Below are 20252 nucleotides of genomic sequence, written 5' to 3'. Positions count from 1 at the left end.
TTCAGCATACATGCTGAGATCATGGCTATTGTTAGTTCCATCATGGGCACACATGTTGACAGCTTGGCCCAGTTGGTAGCACGCTTTCTGGGTAAGAAACTTATGGGTTCAGGTCTCCATGTTGGGGACTTTGAGCTCATGGACTAGGCTGAAATTCCAGTATTGGGAGAAGCTCTGAATCATTGGAGATGACATCCTCAGATGAAGTGTTTAACCAGGATCTCATCTATTTGTTCAGGTGGATGTTAAACAATGTTTACCTCTATTCAAAAAGAGTAGGGTACCTGGGCAATAAATCCTGCCATTCAATTCCTCATTCCCTCTTGGCTGTTTGTGTGCAAATTGATTGCTTGTTTGCCTAAAAATCTATAGTAACTGCATACAACATTTAAATCCTGGGAAATGCTTTGAGACTTTTTGATATTATAAGGCAGTACAGTATATCAAATGTAAGAATTATTATAACTGCCAGTCCAACTCATTATCTAAGAGAGGCCTCACTCCTGCGTGGCTTCAAAAGCTCAAAGCACAATTAATATATTGGAATCACTTGCTCTCTGTACTGTAACATGACAAACAAAACTTGTACATGTATGCATACATTAATATCACCATTTATCAACAACAACAACAACAACAAGATTCCATTTATAGAGCGCCTTTCACGTCAGGAGGACGTCCCAAGGCGCTGCACAGTTGGGTCATGACCCGAGCAGGGGGGAAATGGTCAGGGTGAGGGGAGGGAAGGGAGGGAGAGAGGAGGGGGGAAATGGTCAGGGTGAGGGGAGGGAAGGGAGGGAGCGAGGAGGAGGAAGAGAGTCGAGAGGGGAGCTGAAGGCTCGGTCAAAGAGAAAGGTTTTGAGACCGGCCTTGAAGGAGGAAAGGGAGGAAGCAAGGCGAAGGCACTGGGGGATGGAGTTCCAGAGCCTCGGGGCTGAGAGGCTGAAGGCCCGACCACCGATAGTAGGGCGGTTGGGGCGGGGGACGTGGAGCAGACCGGAGCCAGAGGAACGGAGGGTACGGGCAGGTAGGTAGGGGGATAGTAGGTTGGAGAGGTAGGAGGGAGCAAGGCCGTGAATGGCCTTGTAGGTGAGGATGAGGATCTTGAAATCAATCCTCTGGGGGATGGGGAGCCAGTGGAGGCGAGCGAGGGTAGGAGTGATGTGGTCCCGAAGCCTGGTGCGGGACAGTACACGAGCTGCAGAGTTCTGAATGACCTGCAGCTTGTGGAGGGAGGTGGCGGGAAGGCCGGCGAGGAGAGAGTTCCCATAGTCCAGCCTTGAGGTGACAAAGGCGTGAACCAGGGTTTCAGCAGCGTGAGGGGTGAGGTAGTGCCGTAATCTGGCGATATTCCGGAGGTGATGGAAGGCGGTGCCAGTTGTGGTGCGGATGTGAGGGAGAAAGGACAGCTCAGGGTCGAACAAAACGCCGAGGTTCCTGACTGGCTTTGAGAGGTGGAGAGTGCAGCCTTGGATGCTGATGGTGTCAGCGCCTGAGGTGCGGAGGCGCTGACGTGAGCCAATCAGGAGGGCCTCGGTTTTTCGCACGTTGAGCTGAAGAAAGTTGTCTCTCGTCCAGGACTCGATGTCGGACAGGCAGGCTGTCAGGACATCGGTGGTCGTGGAGTTGAGAGTAGAGGAGGAAAGGTAGAGTTGGGTGTCATCCGCATACATGTGGAAGTTAACCCCATGTTTGCGGATGATGTCACCGAGGGGGAGCATATAGAGGGTGAAGAGGAGGGGACCGAGGACAGAGCCCTGAGGGACACCACATGAGACAGTACGGGGGGTGGAGGAGAAGCCATTCGTTGAGACGAAGTGAAGACGGTGGGAAAGGTAAGAGCTAAACCATTTATCCTGTAATACAAGAGCGAATGATGATACAGTATTAATGAATGGATGGATTTGTTACTGCTAATGCTCAGACCCCGATTGCATTGGAGATTTTATCAGTGATCAATGGGCCTATTATTCAAATTTCAAGGATCTAGGTAAGTTAGTAACTGATGAATGGCTTATCTGCTTCCCAATTTTTTCAGAGAATTGATTCGATTGGATTGTGGTAGATTTCCAATTAAACTCTAATGATACAAAGGCTTAAGAGTTTTCTTTTAGTTGCTTGCAACCAATCACTTCAAGTATCTTTCAAGCAGTAAAATATTTATGCTGCTTAATTGGCAAAAATATGGTGGAACATATGCTGAAAGATAACTATGATAATACACTGTTGGGCACATTTGCTAAATAAAACTCAAGAGAAGATGCAATCACAGTCCTATGTAATATATTTTCCCTCCAATTTTCCCTCATCTTCTGCTTAAGGTGTTATTTTCATGTTTGGGTATGTTTCCAAACATATTAGCCACCTATCTTTTCTGAATGACCACCTTCAAGTGGGAGGACCTGCACAATGAGTGACAACAGATGAAGTATTTGAACATGGAGTGTGGGGGGTGTGGGGTGACAGAAGTCACAGTCAACTGTAATCACTGTTCCTGACCAATATTTACATACTTGCATTTTTTGATAGGGGTTCTGGTGGGCATTGGGAAGCCTAACCTGCTCCAGGAATTCTGAAGTCAATTAGTCCTTATTGTCACCCTGGTTGAGACTGGCTAACTCAGCACAGAGTTCTGATCACGTACTTCCTGTATGTCTATTTCACAGCAATGTTACTTTTTACACTTTACAGTGAAGTCATCAAGGGAGCCCTCAGATGAGTAGTGATATTTGCCATCACACTTGTTAAGCAATCGAACATTGTAAACAATTCCAAAGAATATGGAAGTGTTAGAACACTGGATGATGTGGTAAACAGTGAAGTGGGTTGTAGAAGAATGCAGGAAGACATAGACACATGAGCAAAATGGACACTACATTCTTTGTAAATTTACGTAAATAATATGGTAGTTGTAAAAATAGGGCAAGCCTCCAGCTTCTTTATGTTTAAGTTTAGCTTATCGTGAAAGACATATAATATGGGTTTGGATATTAAAGAATTATATTGCTTGTTCTATATACCTGGTTATTAATGAGTTGTACTACTCTTGTGCATATCTTTTTACCTGCCTCTGAAATTGTTATTTTCTCTTTCCTGCACTGATTCAGTAAAAGATGCAAATGTGGGCCAATTTACATACAAATGACAAGTCAATGACCTGAATGTTATCTGAACTCATCATTCGCATCATCTCTCAAAGCAAAGATTTTGAAAATATCATCCAGGTTTATGAGCTGCAGTGCACAAAATCACAAAATGTTTCAAAAGTCATCTTTGTGACCCAAACCTTCAAGCCGTAGGATGATTTGAAAGTGTATGTTATAGGTTTGTATTTAATTCAATTCTCAGTTTGTCTTTTGCTGACAAGTTAAATTGATGTACGGAAATAATATGAAAGCATGATCGTGAATGCTCACTGAGCAAGAATAGGATTGATCTAAGCAACTTATTTTTTCAAAGGATTTATGAAAGTAGAATCTTCCATAAAAACCTTCTGATCAACAACTATGACCTTGGAATATTTAACCACAATAACTAGTTTGAATGCAATGAACACGGCTGTTAACCTAAACGTACTGAGTTTATTTGAGAGGCAGTCAATTCCGAGAAAGGCTCCTCACAAACAAGTCGTGCCACAAATAACTACCTTCTGAGAATGAACTAACACAAGATTCGGAGGCAGCCAATGCATCGTTGGAGGTTCTGCTTTGTGGTTAAGGCAATAAATCAAGGTCCTGTCTGCCTGCTTAGGTGGATGTTGAAGACCCCATGGTACTTGAAAAAAGCAGTGTTTCTCCAGGTATCCAGTGTAGTGCTAGGGTATACTGCATTGTTGGAGGTGCTGCCCTTCGGGTGAAATATTAAAATGATGTCCCTGTTAAGATGAATGCTAAGATCCTAGGCACAATTCAAAAGGAGAAGAGAGTTTCTCCGAGTCTCCTGGCCCAACAATCCCCAGATAAAATTGGTAATTTGTTTCATGGTTGTTTATGGGACATTGCTGTACAAAAATGGACTGCTGGATTCACTTACAAGATACACAATCACTCCACCTTACAGTATATCTTGTGAAGTGCTTTGAGACATCCTTTCTACATGAAAGCTACCAGACGAAATGCAAGAATTATTATTTTGTTTTAAAATATAAGATTATGCAGAATTCTGGGAATTTCTTAAATTTACTCTTTATTTGCAACCTGTTTTTTCCACAATTCTCTAACAAGAATCAACTTCCAAATTAAGATTGAATTTAAGACATTTCCACAGCTCAAGATCAAAATTTAAGATAAAAATGGTCTTACAAGCTAAAGTGAAATGTCAGTCCTAAATAACTAAACAATCTTCTGACGTCCCTTCCCATTGAGTGATGGTTCCACTAATTGGAGGTGTGGAGTTTGAGCAGCAGCTGTTTACCTCTCCAATAAACCAATCCAGGTGGATTTCAAGCGCTGGATGTACAAACGCATGTTCACGAATCCAGACCAGTGTGTGTGTGTGTGTGTGTGGTTTGTGTGAATGCAGTGTGTTTGGTTTGTGTGTGAAGTTTGTGCTGGTATTTGGCTTGTGTGTGTGGTTTGTGCATGTGTGTAGTATGTGTGTGATTTGTGGGTGCCGTGGGTGTGCTTTAAACAGAAAACAGACATAATGATTTTAGACTTAGCATGTTTTGTTTCAGTAGTGATTGGTGATAACACAACGATGGGGGCAAGGGGATTAGCTGATAGAAAATTGTTGAGCATTACTAAATGATGGATCTTTGAATTGAGATACACAACAGACCGACAAGAGACCCTGACTCTCCCCTTTCTTTGCACACACACACACAGAAGTGCACGTAGACACACACACACGCATCCGCATCCACACAAAACTCATCTGTGGAACATACACATTCACAAACACACACACGCACACACTCACCCGCATTCAAATATTCATTACACACACACCCTCTAGGATTTGCAGTCTGCTAGTTCCCTGTATGACCGAGATGACCTTGTTAATTGTTTAATATCCTCCACCGTTTTAATAACATCTGACTGCATTGCTCTCAAAGTGCAAGCCGTTCTTTGAACAGGATAAATGCTGTGTATATTCACATAATTCATTAATTAATACTGTAAAAAAGAAAATCTCTTAACATACAATAATAAAAATGTACAGTTGAACTAAACCAATCACATAAACACAATGAATTAATAACATATTTCATTATTGGTGGTAATTTCAATATTTTTTCCAGCCCACTTCCACCACAATGTCATCAGCAGTCATTTTTAAAGCAAAAATATGTTTTTAAAAAAACAAAAAAGACAGTAAAAAGCAGCAGGACATAATTGGTAATCACCGTAACATTGTAAATGCTGTTCTGACGATTACACTCACTATTTATAAATTGCGTCTCGGTACAAGAAGCTAACACAAAGACGACCAAGACAACAGTGTAGACAACATGCTGATATTTACCATTGCAAAATGTTACGCTTCACAAAAGTGTTTATATACTCAGCTGCAACATCGCCCAAAATATTAATAGTCTAACAGATCAACTTTCCCAATAGTTTCCCTATTTCCTCACAGGTCATTACTGAACTCTAGCTAGTAAGCATACAATGTTACCTAAAATGAAACATGTATGGCTTACATTAATTCCTTCTGCAAACTTCCTGCAGGTTCACAGATTCTCCATCAGCTAAATGGCTAGATAAACAACAAAATCCATTCTTTGCCTTTACAGCACAAATAACAGCAGCCAGCTCACCAAGTACAATTCAAATGTAGCAATCTGTGAGACCATTGACTTAAACTTAGCATCAAGTGAATTCTGGAAAATTGTTAAATTCAGTCTTAATTTCTACAAACTGAGATAAACTAGATTTTAATTTAAAAAGGTTCCAAAATTCTCATGACCTTTAAAGGTAAGATAACCTTAAACTTCACTGTGAGAACATCAGGCCTCAGAAATCATTTCACGGGGAAGATAAGCACTGAATATAATATAATATAATATAATATATAATATAATATAAAATTAAATCTCAACATTATGAACTAGGCTCATCATGTGGTTGTTCTCAGGATAACAAACTGTGTTGCTTGGGATATATTTATCACACGAAAAGCTCCCAGCAAATCAAGAATTATTTTCATAAGTAGGGTCTGGATTTTGAAACACATCTGAAATGTATTTTTTATTCCTTATTGTGATTGCAGTTGTTAAACACCAAGGCATTTCACTGTTGGTTTATTGTTAAAAATATATATGACACAATATGACACAATGAGTTTTTAATAATTCTATAAAACCATTGAGCCTATCATTGTTAGTGAGGAATAGAGCTACACAAATACTCACACAATTATCCTAACATTTTAAAATTTAAATCATTGAAAAGGCTTCTTAAAAAATAGAGAAAATAATATTGGTACATTCTTACCTTTTTAAATGTGTAACTCAAAAAAGAAAGCAACCTGAGGTGGAGCACAGAAAGAATGGGAGGGTGATGGAATTAAAAGTATGAGAGAGATTAACAGATGGTGGAATAATACTGGGGGTGGGTCTCGCGGCATAACTCATTACCTCTAGCTGGAGGGCATCCCTCCAGGGAGGCAGCACACATTCTATTCCATACACAGGGAAATTTCCATCCGAAGGAGGCATACATATGTGAAGCACTCAGCCTGGCTGGGAAATGCGTAAGCAGATGTCCAACACCCAGCTGACTAAAAAATTCACCCCAGAATTCCTGTAGCAGTGTAAAATTTGACTAGATCACCTCCAAAGAACTGACATAAAAAATGGGCAAATTCAGGGATGTGAGGGTCAATTTTAGGACAGATAATACTTCCTCAGATAGAAGGTAATTAACATCTGGAATAGGCCATGACGAAGCTAGTAGAGGCCAAGGTGTTGAATACATTTAAGAAACAGCTTGGTGCCATAATTGAAAAACAATGAGGTGAGTATTCTGGAAATTTGAGATCCAGTGGGGCAAAGGACCTTCTTCATCTGAAACTCTTGTGATTGTGATAAGGAGATGTGTACCGTTATCTGTTTATATCTATGTAAGAATGCAACACATTTTCATTGTTTTTTAAAAGCTATTTTCAACATATTTTAATTGTATTATTCATAGTAGAGATTCTGCAGTCTTCTAAACTGCTGAACGCACATTGTTCCTGCACGCAGTAATTTGAGCAGACCAGCTGATTGAGAATATCTGGAATGGGCTCAGGAGGCAAATGGCTGAGATCAGAACAACAACAACAACAACTTGGATTTATATAGCCACGCCGGACGGCGTCTCTGACACTTTACAGTAACGGATCCCGGGGCCGAGCCGGGGGGAGGGGGAGGAAGGTGACCAAAGGCGCGGTCGAAAAGAAAGGTCTTCAGCAGAGACCTGAAAATAGGAAAGAGCGAGGCGAAGGGAGTGAGGAAGGGAGTTCCAGAGCCTCGGGGCATAGTGGCTGAAGGTACGGCCGCCGAGGGTGGAGCGGAGAACTCGGGGGACAAGGAGGAGGCCAGACCCGGAGGAACGAAGGCAACTTGTACTGTTTTGAGGAGAGAGGAGATCAGAGAGGTACCGGGGTGCAGAGGAGTGCAGGGACTTGAATACAAGGGTGAGGATTTTGAAATTGAAATCAGAAGTATCTATTTGAAGGAAGTAACTGATTTCCATAAATATGGCATTTGGGACATACTAGTATAAAATATTGATCTTATCTCACCATGAGGTCTCCAGCAACCAATTGGAACTGTTAGCTGAGTCATCTTGCTTACTAATCTATTCTGTGCAGATCACTAAAGTGACAAGTTGACCTACTTGAATATGTGTTGCATGAGCAGATTTACAATGTGAGGTGTGCTGATTATCTTAACGCATACCCTGGAAGTCTGCTTCCTCTTCAAAGCATAGCAGGAGTCCAATTTTCATTCTCCATGTTAATGATATTCTAAACTAATGTAGAAATATTAAACTTATTTGTGTCACAAGAGTAAAAAAGAAATCCAAAGAACTGAGGGAATGACAAATGCTTTCCTGCATTTGCTGGTTCAAGTGTGAATTTGGTAAGTTATTCTGGTTACGTTGACATTTACTTTCATTGTTGCCAACATTGAACTCTGTCATGACTGAAAATGTTGTGGAAGATTTTCATGCCAGCTTTAGTGTGATGTGCTAAAACAATGCTACTGAAAGAATAAGAAATATTAGGATCCTGTCATATGGGCAATTTTCTTTCTCCATGTTAACAATATTCTAAACTAATGTAGAAACATTAAACTCCTTTGTGTGACAAGGGTAAAATATAAATCCGCATCACTCACATTTTTAATCTTATTCCAGGCCTTTGTGTATTCTGTAGTTGTACTTATCGAATTCAAGCTCAAAGATACTTGCCACTCAGCAAAAATATGCTAATACATGATCCAAGTGGGGATTATTGATGCAACTTCCAATCTCATTCTACTTGAAACTGAGCTGTATCGAATGCGAAGGCACTGAGGTACCTTATACTAATAATAATTCTTGCATTTGACATAGGGCCTTTCACGACAGGAAGACATCTCAAACTGCTTCATAGATCATACTGTAATGACTTTGTGAGGTGAAGCAGGCTGGTGCCTGCTGTGCAGAGGGAGTGGCCGGGTTGGTATGGTTTGAGGACCCTGCAGAGGTAAGGTAGGGCAAAACTATGGACCATGATTAGGATGAACATCTTGAACTGGATCCGATGAGTGGTGGGAAGCCAGTGGGGCTGGGCGAAGATGCGAGTGATAGACTCACAGAGCCTAGTATTTCCCTAATTCTAATATTTCCTATCCTTTCAATAGCATTGTTTTAGCACATCACATAAAGCTAGCATGAAAATCTTCCACAACATTTTCAGTCAACAACAACAACTTGGATTTATATAGCCATGCCAGATGGCGTTTCAGAGCGCTTCACAGTAACGGATCCCGGGGCCGAGCAGGGGGAGGGGGAGTAAGGTGATCAAAGGCGCGGTCGAAAAGAAAGGTCTTCAGCAGAAACCTGAAAATAGGAAGAGAGTGGGCGAGGCGAAGGGAGTGAGGAAGGGTGTTCCAGAGCCTCGGGGAATAGTGGCTGAAGGCATGGCCGCCGAGGGTGTGGAGCGGAGGACTCGGAGGACAAGGAGGAGGCCAGACCCGGAGGAACGAAAGCATTTTGAGGAGATAGGAGGTCAGAGAGGTAGGGGATGCAGAGGAATGGAGGGATAGAGTCATGACAGATTTCAATCTTGTCAACAATTAAAGTAAGTTTCAACGTGACTGGAATAATTTACCAAATTATTCCGGGTATGTTGGAGACTATTCAGATTTCTGTAGCTCAGTGGTTAGAGCACTTGCCTCACAAGTGAGTGACCTGGGTTCAGTTCCCGGCAGGGCGAAATGTTGGGCAAGTTTCCTTACTCCACACGCCTCTGTTTACCTAGTAGTAAATAGGAACCTGGTTGTTAGTCAATTGGCAGATCGCTTTTCTGGGAGTAATAATCAAAATAATAAATAAATAAAAATAATAATTTGGTCATTCAATCCACGACTATTTGTGGGACACAGATAGTGCTCAATTGGCTGCTGTGTTTTGCCCACAAAATATACAGTCAATTCACTTTATAGTATATTCCGTGAAGGCTTTGAGACATCTCAAACATGTGAAAAGGCACTATATCAAATGCAAGGACTATCATTTTTATTATTATCAGTGTGGGGAATTCTGAATAGTTTGCAGCTCATGAAGGGAAGAGGCTGTTAGCCAGGTAAAAAGAGAGTTGGTGTAATCTAGCCTGGGCATGGATTATCGTCTCAGGGGCTCATGTGGAGAGGTAGTGGCAGAACCAGGCAATGTTACTGAGGTGGGGGAAAGCTGTGTGGTTCAAAGCATGAATGTGGGTTTTAAAGAACAGTTGAGAGTTCAACAAGACCTTGAGCTTCCACACAAATTCCACAAGGTTGAGTGTGCATCCAATTAATGCCAGTGCCTGAGGTGAGAAGATGCTGACGGGAGCCAAGCAGGAGAGACTCAGTCTAGTCATCATTAGACTGAAGAAATAATGTCTCTTTATCAAAACCCATCATAATTTTAAAGATCTTTATCAGGTTATCCCTCAACCTCCTTTGTTCCAAAGTTCCAGTTCCCCGAATCTCCACTCATCAGCCAAAAAACTCATTCCGTATAATCTAAGTAAATCTTCTCTGTACCCCCTCTGGTACCTTGACCTTTCCTAAAGTGTGGTGGACACAATATTCTAACTGCCGTCTAACTTATCATTCATATAAGGTTAGCATTACCTTTTTTCTTTCATATTCTCTTTTTATAAAACCTAGGATCTCATTTAAAATAGGATTCTTTCAAGATATATGGAAACAATTGGCTCAGAACAGCTATGTCACTATTCCTGTGCTTACTCCATTCCCAGGCTTTTGTACAATGTGTGTGGTCAATTTCAAAGACCTCACAAACGTCCAGGCAGAAGACAAGGCTAGATCTGGAGAAATAGAGTGCCACCTGAAAGGAATTTGTATGTGCTGATCCTGCAAGCACAGATACTATAGGAAGCATGGTGGAGACTGGTACAGAAAACGTCCCTTCGCCTACATCTATGGCCTCACCCAAGGCAGTAGACAGCTGTAAATATGTGGTATGAACAGAGGCAGGTAGCAGTTTCAACATTGCTGAGCCATATGGTCAGCCTGCCAAAGGAAGTGCCTGGAGAAAAATATCTTGGACCCAGAGTATCTTTTCCGACAAGATGGTGTATTTAATAATCCCTGCATTTGGTATGGTGCCTTATTACATCAGGAGCACATCTCTAATGCTTCAGAGAATTTACTGTAAAGCGTAATTTGTATTTGTATTTTGTCTGCAAATCTGGCAGCTGATATGGGCACAGCAGAGACCCCCAAATCATCCATAAAGTGAATGACCAGGAGGATTATTGGCCAGTATAGGCCATCAGTATGGTGCCCTGTAGAACCATTACATTTGGGTAAATGAAGTTGCTTTGGCTCCCTACAAGAAGCCCCAATTAAAATAAGCATTTTTTAGAAGCCAAAACAGTTGATATGCTTTCATTTCAGTTAATATTACTGGCTGCCAAGTTTTGCCCACAAAATATACAGTCAATTCACTTTACAGTATATTCTGTGAAGCGCTTTGAGACATCTCGAAGACGTGATAAAGCGCTATATCAAATGTAAGGATTATTATTATTATGAAGACATGTTATTTTTTATTACCAGTAATTGTGTTATTTTTCTTGTTAGGAACAATCAAAAAACAAAAAAGGATTTCTCATTTTTAGCGTAATTGTAATAAAATCTCCTTTGATCAGATCTAACTTTGCTTAATTTTACAGTATTGGATACTTTCAAATGGGCAAGTTTCCTTACTCCACACACCTGTTTACCTAGCAGTAAGTATTGCTTTCCGGGGTTATTAATCCCTTCAAAAACAATTTTTTTGAAAAATAATAATTTAGTCACTCAAGCCACGGCTGTTTGTGGGAAAATGCTGTGCGCAATTGGCTGCCGCATTTCGCTCAAAAAATACAGTCAATTTACAATATTTTCTATGAAGCACTTTGAGACATCTCAATGAGGTGATAATGCTCTATATCAATGCAAGGATCATTATTATTATCATTCAGCACTATTTTCACACATTTCCAAAGATGGGAGGGGTTTTGTGATGCAGAATACTGAATGACACCTAGAATGTGAAACCTATACCAAAGAGCACATGCCCTAAGCTAATAAACCTCTGCTTCCTGGGTGAACTTGATGAATCTGCTCCCTGGTCTGCAAGCTCCCCCTTGTGTGCATGCTATAGCGCCAAACCTCATTGAGCTATATAGTATCCTCTCAATGGACCCCTTGTGTGCCATCCTGCGATTGACCGCACTGGATGGTACTAATTGAAATGCATCATCCCCAGGAATTTCTCTGCACAGCTGGACCAGAAAAAATCCTGAAATCACTTCAGCAATGCGTAGCTACTAGAAGTTCAACTCCAGTGAACTATTAATCTGAAATTCTGATCAAAACATTTTATTCTTTACCATGGAAATTCTTATGTTCTAGCCAATCTTTTACCATGATTGTCAAAAAGTAGGCCATTGGCAGATTGCAATTGCCCTATTACACTAAATTACTTATTGTTTTGTCAAATACTTTCTGGTATTAACATATTGTACATAAATGAGTCACCTCAACTTAGGTCTCACATGTCTAAATCTGGAGGAGGAAGGTAACAATCCCAATTGGCATTGGGCACGAGTGTTGATGTTGCCAAAGATAGGAATTGAAAAGGGAATAAATCTGTGACAATCTTTTTGTTTGCATGTTTATCTTCCCTGAATGAAACATATTAAAATATATTGAGGATAATTTAGTATATTTGATATTTAGTCAACACAAAGTAGCCAGATGTGAATGCCATGACTCCTCCACCTTGATACTGCTCTCAGTTGGATAAACTGAATGAACTCCTTTCAGATTTGACAATTGCTTACAGGCATGGCAGCTTTTTACTAAACACACTCTCAGAACGTTGGTTTCCCATTTACAGAATACCATGACCTGAAAGTCCAAAGCCATGAGGCTGACTTCACGGCACATCTGGGTGCTTGTGATTAGCATCAACTATTGAATCCATTCTTGGTGAGTTCATCCAGTTATCAATGGAGCAGTACAGATCAGGCAAATGCTAGGTCTGGGCTGAATTAGCTGATCTCAGCCACTGCAGCTTTTGACCTTAGAGTTCTGGGTAAGGAAAGGGAAATCAGTCAGGATTCCCACTCCTGATTGCTATCTAGCAACCTTGTACCTACCTGTGTGTGGTCATTGGGAGACATCAAGATCAGGTCTGTTTGTTTCTCAACCCCTCTCACAATGGGCAAATAGCTTGCCTATATTAACTATCAAGGCTCTTGTTAGAAAGATTACCAGAGGTTAACTGATGTTCATTGAGGGTTAGGAGAGGAGGAAAAAATGAGTCAAATTCCTAAAAGGATAAAAAAGAATGGAAAAAAAATACAGTATTTATAATTATAGTGCATCCCATTACACATTCAGCTCCAGAGCAAATGAGCAACCATCAGAGTTGCAAATCTTAGCTCAAAGCTCCTGTGCAGGGGTTTATGGTTCATCCAAAGAATGTTTTGAATGTTGGTGGAAAGGCTGGGCTATCTCTATTCAGGTGAGGAAGCTTATCTGGAAAACAATCATTGCCTCAGTAAAATTTAGAGCACACTGATGGAGGTTAGAAAAGCATTCAATAATCTTAAATAAATAAGCATACTTGTTTTTTTCCCCATATTGAGCATTTAAAAATCCCAACAACGCCTTATTTGACAGCTAGTTATTATGTAATTTAGGTGTTTTTTCTGTTCTTCTGTTTACTGATGTTGATATTATTTCTATCAATCAAAGCTGCTATCTTCCCCACAAGTTATCATGTATTTGAGTGTTGATGTATTAATGTTGCAAATGTAATTATAATCACAGACTTTTTGTACTACATATACTGCATTTCATTTTGTGAAATGCTATCTGTAATTGAAGTATACAGTACTAATAGTGCTGTCAAATTCAGAAAGTTGTCAGAAGGAAATCAGCGTCAGAGTCCCAAGGTTGTGGGCTCAAGTCACATGTTGTGACTTTGAACTCCAATCTAGGCTAAAACTCCAAGGAGTACTTGGAAAGCTATATTGTCAGAGGTACCATCCTTTGGATGGGTCATTAAACCAAGGTCCAATCTGCCTGTTTATGTAGACAATTCTTTTATCAAGTAGTTAATCATTTGATAAAATTAGTACTATATCTAAAAAATGTCCTGGCAGGAGGTGAAAGATAGATTTGAACTAAATCCAAGGAGAGTTTTACCAGGCAGGTCTCCATTAATACTGGCAAGCTTGTCTGCAACATCAGTGAAATTTGGAGGTATAGACATGAGTGACAGGTTTTGATTTGGATTTGACTGCAATGCTCCAATGTCAAATGACCTGCCAATATGCAATGTAAAGCTATGAATGCAAGACAAATCTCTAATGGATAGGGCAATCCTAGCTGCAAGAACATCATGTAGTATTGCCTTATATTTATTACCTTTGCTATAATATCTAGAATCGTCATATGGCTGCTCAGCATTGTCACAGGAGTCCAGTAAGAATGGGGTGTCTAACTTGCATATAGATGCACATAGAAGTTAGGAGCTAACTCAAAACATATTTGCCTGGATAAGGGATCGCATTTTAAGGATCATGCAGGAGATTGGTGTATCTCCTTCAAACGCTCTAATGGTTACTGTCAAAGTTTTGGTAAGTACATCGAGAGGTGGAATTGTAAGTGGATTGGACTCTGCTGCAGCAAAACTTCAGACATCTCTGACAGACTTTATCATCCTCAGCTATGGATTGACCTTTGTCCTTAAACCACAACTAATGCTATGTCCTCTGATAATGGCAACCACACAGTGGAACATATACTTCGGATTAGCTCCCATGGTAAATACTGTCTACTGGCCATGGACTGCAGATTACTATTCTTGCCTTAGGTTGAATGATATAAATAACTTCAGAATCAGCCATTTCTAGAAATAATGATAATTAAGAGATAATAATTCCTTCAAAAAAAATTTGAAAATTGGTCACTCAATCCACAACTGTTTGTGGGACACTGCTGTGCGCATTTGGCTGCCACGTTTTGCCCACAAAATATACAGTGAATTCTCCTTACAGTATATTCTGTGAAGCGTGTGAGACGTCTTGAAGACGCAATAAGGCGTTTTATCAAATACAAAGATTATTATTATTTTAATAACTCAGAATAGTATAAGTAATCCTTGCATTTGATATTGCACTATTAGAGATCCAGTCTGCTGTTGCTCGTGTTTTGAGCAATCACGCATCAATGTGTGCTCGTGATGTATGGGACATTTAGACTGTAGATGACACATTTTATAGTATGCGTGTGAGCAATAATTATTCACGAAGATTCATGCTTGAAACTTTGGCGCTATCAATGACGCCAGCAGTACATAGTGCAGAAGCACCTATTGATGCTGACAATATTATGACCATTGATTCTTCTCTAAATAAATCACCACAGAGGATGTGGTACCATTGCTGCTATGCGGAATTCCAGTTTTAATCCCCCAACCCATACACAGTGATCTCACCTCAGTGTGGCACATCATTTATTTGCGTACAGAATATGCATTGTTAGACAGGAGCATGACAGTGCACAGCAGGTCGTGGGTATTTCCTCTGGCTGCTACACTTCAATCAATCAATGTCAATTTGTCAGACTGTAAGCTGGGGTTCAACATTTGGAATGTGCAGTGCTAAATGACGGCATCCAGACTTATATGGAACAATGGTTTCAATGCTTTGAAGCATAATGTGCATGAATTGATTCTTAATAAGTAGCTTGTGCATTTGATTCTTGACAAATAGCTTGTAGTGCGACAATGTTGTTCTTCTAAACTGTAATGTTGAGGACACTTTACTTGTGACACTGTTTTAGTATAAACCCCCTGTATGTTTTGTATGTAGTGTTGCAGGTTATAATGAAGATAACTTGCTTTTTAGACATTTGTACATAGGATATGCTTTTATCTTGTCTGTCCAATTACGCCTTTGTGTAATACTGCAGAAAATACCTTAATAAGACAGTGGCCTTCTGAAAATGGAAAGTAATGTACATGTAGGTCTAGTAAAAGCAAGTACAAGATCCTTGTATTTGATAGACAACAGTGCCTCACTCGCCATATCACAACATCACCAACACAATTGTTGAAACACAGTGAGCATTACGTAAGCAAACATGGTAGATAATCTGCATTAGCAAATATCCTACAAATACCAATGAGATGCATGACCAATTCATTATTTTTAGTGACTTTTGCTTGACTTTTGCTCACCAGACTTTCCAAACTCTTCACTGCACAACCTGCAGATTATTCAGAATTCAGAAGCAAATAATAAGAATTTGGTCACTCAATCCACGACTGTTTGTGGAATAGGGCTGTGTGCAATTGGTTGCTACGTTTCACCCACAAAATATAAAGTCAATTCACTTTACAGTATATTCTGTGAAGTGCTTTAGATGTCTAGAAGATGTGATAAGGTGCTTTATCAAATGCAAGGATTATTATTATTGTGACACAGATTGTTCCCTCGGTACTGCAATGTATTCCTCTGCAGAGGAATGCATTTGTTAATATCCATGACAGATACTACAGTAAGTAAGTAAGTCTGTAATTTTGGACTTCCATATGACATGTAATAACTCCGACTAGGTATTAGGAAATCATTCTTGGACACTTAAAACATTGGGGAAGATTAATATTATAAACTTCAAAGATGCAGTGTATGCAGTGTTTCAGATCTCCTTTGCTGTCTCATAGAAACAAACCATTCTTTGCCCACCAATACCAGAAGTCAATAAAATAACATATGTATTTGGGCAGAATTTTACTCCAAATGCCTTTTCAAACAGTGACCAGGTATTATTCCTGCTGCAATCTCATATTGGCTGCAAGACATTCACATGGACTCTTAACATGAATTTTTAACAGTTTAATTTTTCTTCTTCCATTTAGCCCTAAATTTCTAACAGAAACGCATGATAGTGCCCTTTGTTTTTTTTTACTGATAATCCCAGAACTATTAAATAATTAACTGCTGTGATAACATGGTAACTCTTCGAGCCTAAAGTGTGAGCTTGCATTCTGAGACCTCACAAATGAAACATGACACTGTTAAAGGTGCTTTTTGAGATTTATTAAATTTGTGTGAAATACAGCTGATTTATTGGGCGGTTCACACTGTTGTCAGAAGTCACTGGCCTTTGTGATATATCATAACAAAAGGTAAACTTCAAAAAGGATTTGCAGCTTACAATTATCATAAAAACATTGTATAAGAGGGGAATATATGGGCTGGCTCATAGAAGCACGGATGATAGACCAGATATAGCCTCATGAAGTGAGGCAACCAAGGCCACCTGCTCAATCTTAAACATCCTGTACACAACTAATATCTCCTACAATCATCAGCTGTCCTCCTCTAACTTCTGCAGAGGTTAAAATCAGTACCTGGCAGAGGGCGTCTCATTTTAAATGGAAGTAATTTGCTTCGTTTGTTCTTTCCATTTCTAAAATCTCCTGTGTTTCTGCTCCGCTTGGATGGCTTTGTGTTAAACTCCATGTAAGGGAGGGTTCATTGGCCGTTGTTATTGCTTCCTCTCTCTCTTACAATTACAATTCCTTGTTCTCCCCGATTGCACAAAGCCAACGCCCCCTACCGATGAGAAGAGCACACACCAGCAGCTCTTGAGGAGTGAGGGGCGAGCCCCTGCCCCACAGTGCCAGAGAGAGCTCGCCCCCTGCGCTGAGCTTCATGCCCTGGTCCCCTTCATCTCACAGAGAGGCAGAGTCCAGAGCATCTGAAAACAGGAGATCTACAAACTGAATTCACAGTTTCCAGCCCCAAATAAAGTCTTAGAATTCCGGCCAGAGCCCTGTTGTGGCTATGAGCGCGATTTGCTTTTGGTCAGTGGGGTGTCTGACCCCCCCCCCTCCCCCCCCCCCCATCACCACCACCCCCACCAACCGCACCCCATCCCATCACCGAGATTCAGAGCCTACAAAGCAGCCTGAGAGTCTGAACCTGGAGGGAGACCTCATCAACCCTTGTGATGAGCTTATCCTGGAATCCTAAGAATCCTAGTGAGGAAACTCTGCAGAGGGGAAGGGGTCCTGTATTCTCCAGGAGAGGTCATCGATGAGTGAGGAAGCTAATACCCTGTATGGGGTTGAATACTGTGGGAGAAAGGTCTGTATCCTGGGAAAGGGCTTGGGATCCTGGAAGGCAGGTCTCCATCCTGTGGAGGAAGGGAGCCCGGGTCAGGCGTTTGGGATCTTATCCCGGGGATCTCATGGGTGGACAAGGAGATCAGGATAATAGCCTGGAAATTAAAGTGCTGCTGCCCATTTGAGTATACTTATACTGTATGTGCCTTCAGTGTGTGAGAATGTGCGGATATTTTACTTTTACTTAAGAGTTAAAGCTATTGGATTTGCCTCTTCTTTCAGAAGATCCACATTTAAAGTGGATCATTAAATTATCTTCCATTTCCAGGAGCAATCTCTCTGGAGGAGGACAAGCAGTTTGCTATGAATGTGTGTGTTACCCGTGGACCTGGGTGGTCACAGTGGGCTGGTGAGTTGGGTTCCACGTGCCGGACGCTTTGCCGCATTTTCAGGGGTTTCTCACTAGTTCTGTATCTCTCAGTTCAAGCATCGCCTTGTCTTCCTTCCCTGGTCCTCCCATCCTTCACTTACCATTCCCGCAGCCCTCTTGATCTTCTAACACATTTACAGCACTGCTTCCTCATCAGCCAGCGTTTTAGCCAAATCAATAGGCTGACACCAGGGATATTGCCTCCTTATTTATGCACGGGGTATTTTCTAAATGCACTTGAAATATTGTACCAATCGGGAAAAAANCATCATATTTGTATTTTACTCTCATCAAGGAAACAAATGAAGGTGAGATTTTATATTTTGCAGTCTCTGGTTACGTCTGACAGAACATCCTGACTAGAGGGACATCCATTGGATCTTCCTGAAAGCGTAACAGCAGTAACTGCTGCGCTTATAGGTGATCATTTAGCCCTATTTATGCCCTTGAAGAGAGCATGTGTAGGACACGGGAATCCACCGAGTGCCTTTGAAGTGCCAAGGCTGGCTTCACTCACACAGCAAAACGATGGAGGTTACTTTTATAACTAGATCGCTTCACTCACTCTGTGCCCTCAGCGTTGGCTGCCAGTGCTGACACAGCAATGTAACGCCTGTCATCACACGAGCCCCGGCAGGACGTCCCTTTACACACTGCTGTAGGTTTGCACGGCGAGCTCAGACCAGGCAATTCAAGCGCTGTCAGCAAAACCATTCCCATATTGACTCTGACCATCGGAAAACACGAGATCGGTCCACGCGCCCTTCTCAATAGGAAAAGAAATGCACCCACTCGACTGTCAGCAATGGTACACAGACCGCGAGTAACCGACGAGAGAAGCCAAACACACTTGGAAGAAAAGCATCTGACCCCTAAAGACCACACCGCTGTGTGGACCGGATCTCTACTGTTACATTAACGGATCCAAGTTTGTGACCTGCCCCGCAGTCTGATTTCGGGCTACAAATACTCAGTGAAGCTCTCAAACACGAAGTCTTGGTTACGTTATGTCAGTAAAGAGTGAGCGCCTTTGGCAAACTGAGCTTTCGCTCTTCACAGCGTGGGAACAAGGTCATCCCTTTGGTGCACAATCCGGTACCGCACACAACCAGCAAACAGCTTGAACCGGAGTCAGGGTTTGTGGCTGACACGGTGCCTGTCTGTGATGTTAGTGAGTGATGGAGGAATGCGGATGGTGCGGTCTCTTACCCGATCTACACGTTGAGTGAGAGTGGAGGGATGTGTGAGTGCTGAAAAAAACAGCTCCGGCTCCTGCACCTCCCGTGTCTCAGCAACACTGGCACATCGCGGCTCTGCACTCACACTAAAAATAACTCCTAACCCTCCCTCCCTCTCCCCCTGCACCAATCCGCACATACACACATCCATACTCTGCCCAACCCCTCCACCCCCACCCCTCCCGCAACAGACACACACACTCAATACTAATGTATGTCTCCTTTACTGTAGAGTCCAGTGATATTCCTCACTTCCCAGAGACCGGCTCCTTCCTTTCCGAGCAGATCGCACACCTCTCGGTGCGGTGATTTGCCGTCCAGTGGGGGGGTCTCTGAGCACTTCACATCGACCTTCTCTTTCCAACGCTCACTGTTCCCCAACTTTAGCTGCTCCTGAGGTGGGTTTGGCTCAACGTCGCTCTCAGGGGAAAGGTGAACCCCGGACCCACCAGATCACAGTAACAGACACCTCACCCCCTTGCGCTTTGTTATCGGGACATCGTTGGGCTTATTCTGGTGAGAATTAATAACGCGTGTGATAGATAACACGTTGGGAAAGGAGAAGCGAGGCGACAGCCCCGGGGGATAGAGTAGTGACAGGAATGGACGGTGGTGGGAACCACCTCTTTCGAACAGCGGCAGTCAACGCCGGTGGTTTTGCAAAGGACAGAACAGAAATCATTTCACTCCCCTTTTTACGGATACGGTTACTGCGGTTTGCAAACGGCTGAAGCCCACATTGGTGCG

At 41.7% G+C, this 20252-nt stretch overlaps 1 protein-coding gene across 2 annotated transcripts in view; it reads right to left on the bottom strand.

The window, feature by feature from the left end:
• Positions 1 to 19601, bottom strand: part of LOC103177635 (complexin-1) — a 142695-nt gene extending 123094 nt beyond the window's left edge. Inside the window, exon 1 of one of the 2 annotated variants that reach the window (XM_007891883.2) lies at positions 19477 to 19601. The gene's annotated coding sequence lies outside the window, so the exon portion shown is untranslated. Of the gene's footprint in view, positions 1 to 6437; positions 6456 to 19476 lie in introns of those variants that run through there. The other variant, XM_007891885.2, reaches the window with a different exon arrangement.
• Between the last annotated feature and the right edge of the window lie 651 nt (positions 19602 to 20252).

Source organism: Callorhinchus milii, unplaced genomic scaffold (assembly GCF_018977255.1).
Source record: "Callorhinchus milii isolate IMCB2004 unplaced genomic scaffold, IMCB_Cmil_1.0 Scaffold1, whole genome shotgun sequence".
Taxonomy (NCBI): domain Eukaryota; kingdom Metazoa; phylum Chordata; class Chondrichthyes; order Chimaeriformes; family Callorhinchidae; genus Callorhinchus; species Callorhinchus milii.
This window is presented reverse-complemented; position numbering and strand designations above follow the sequence as displayed.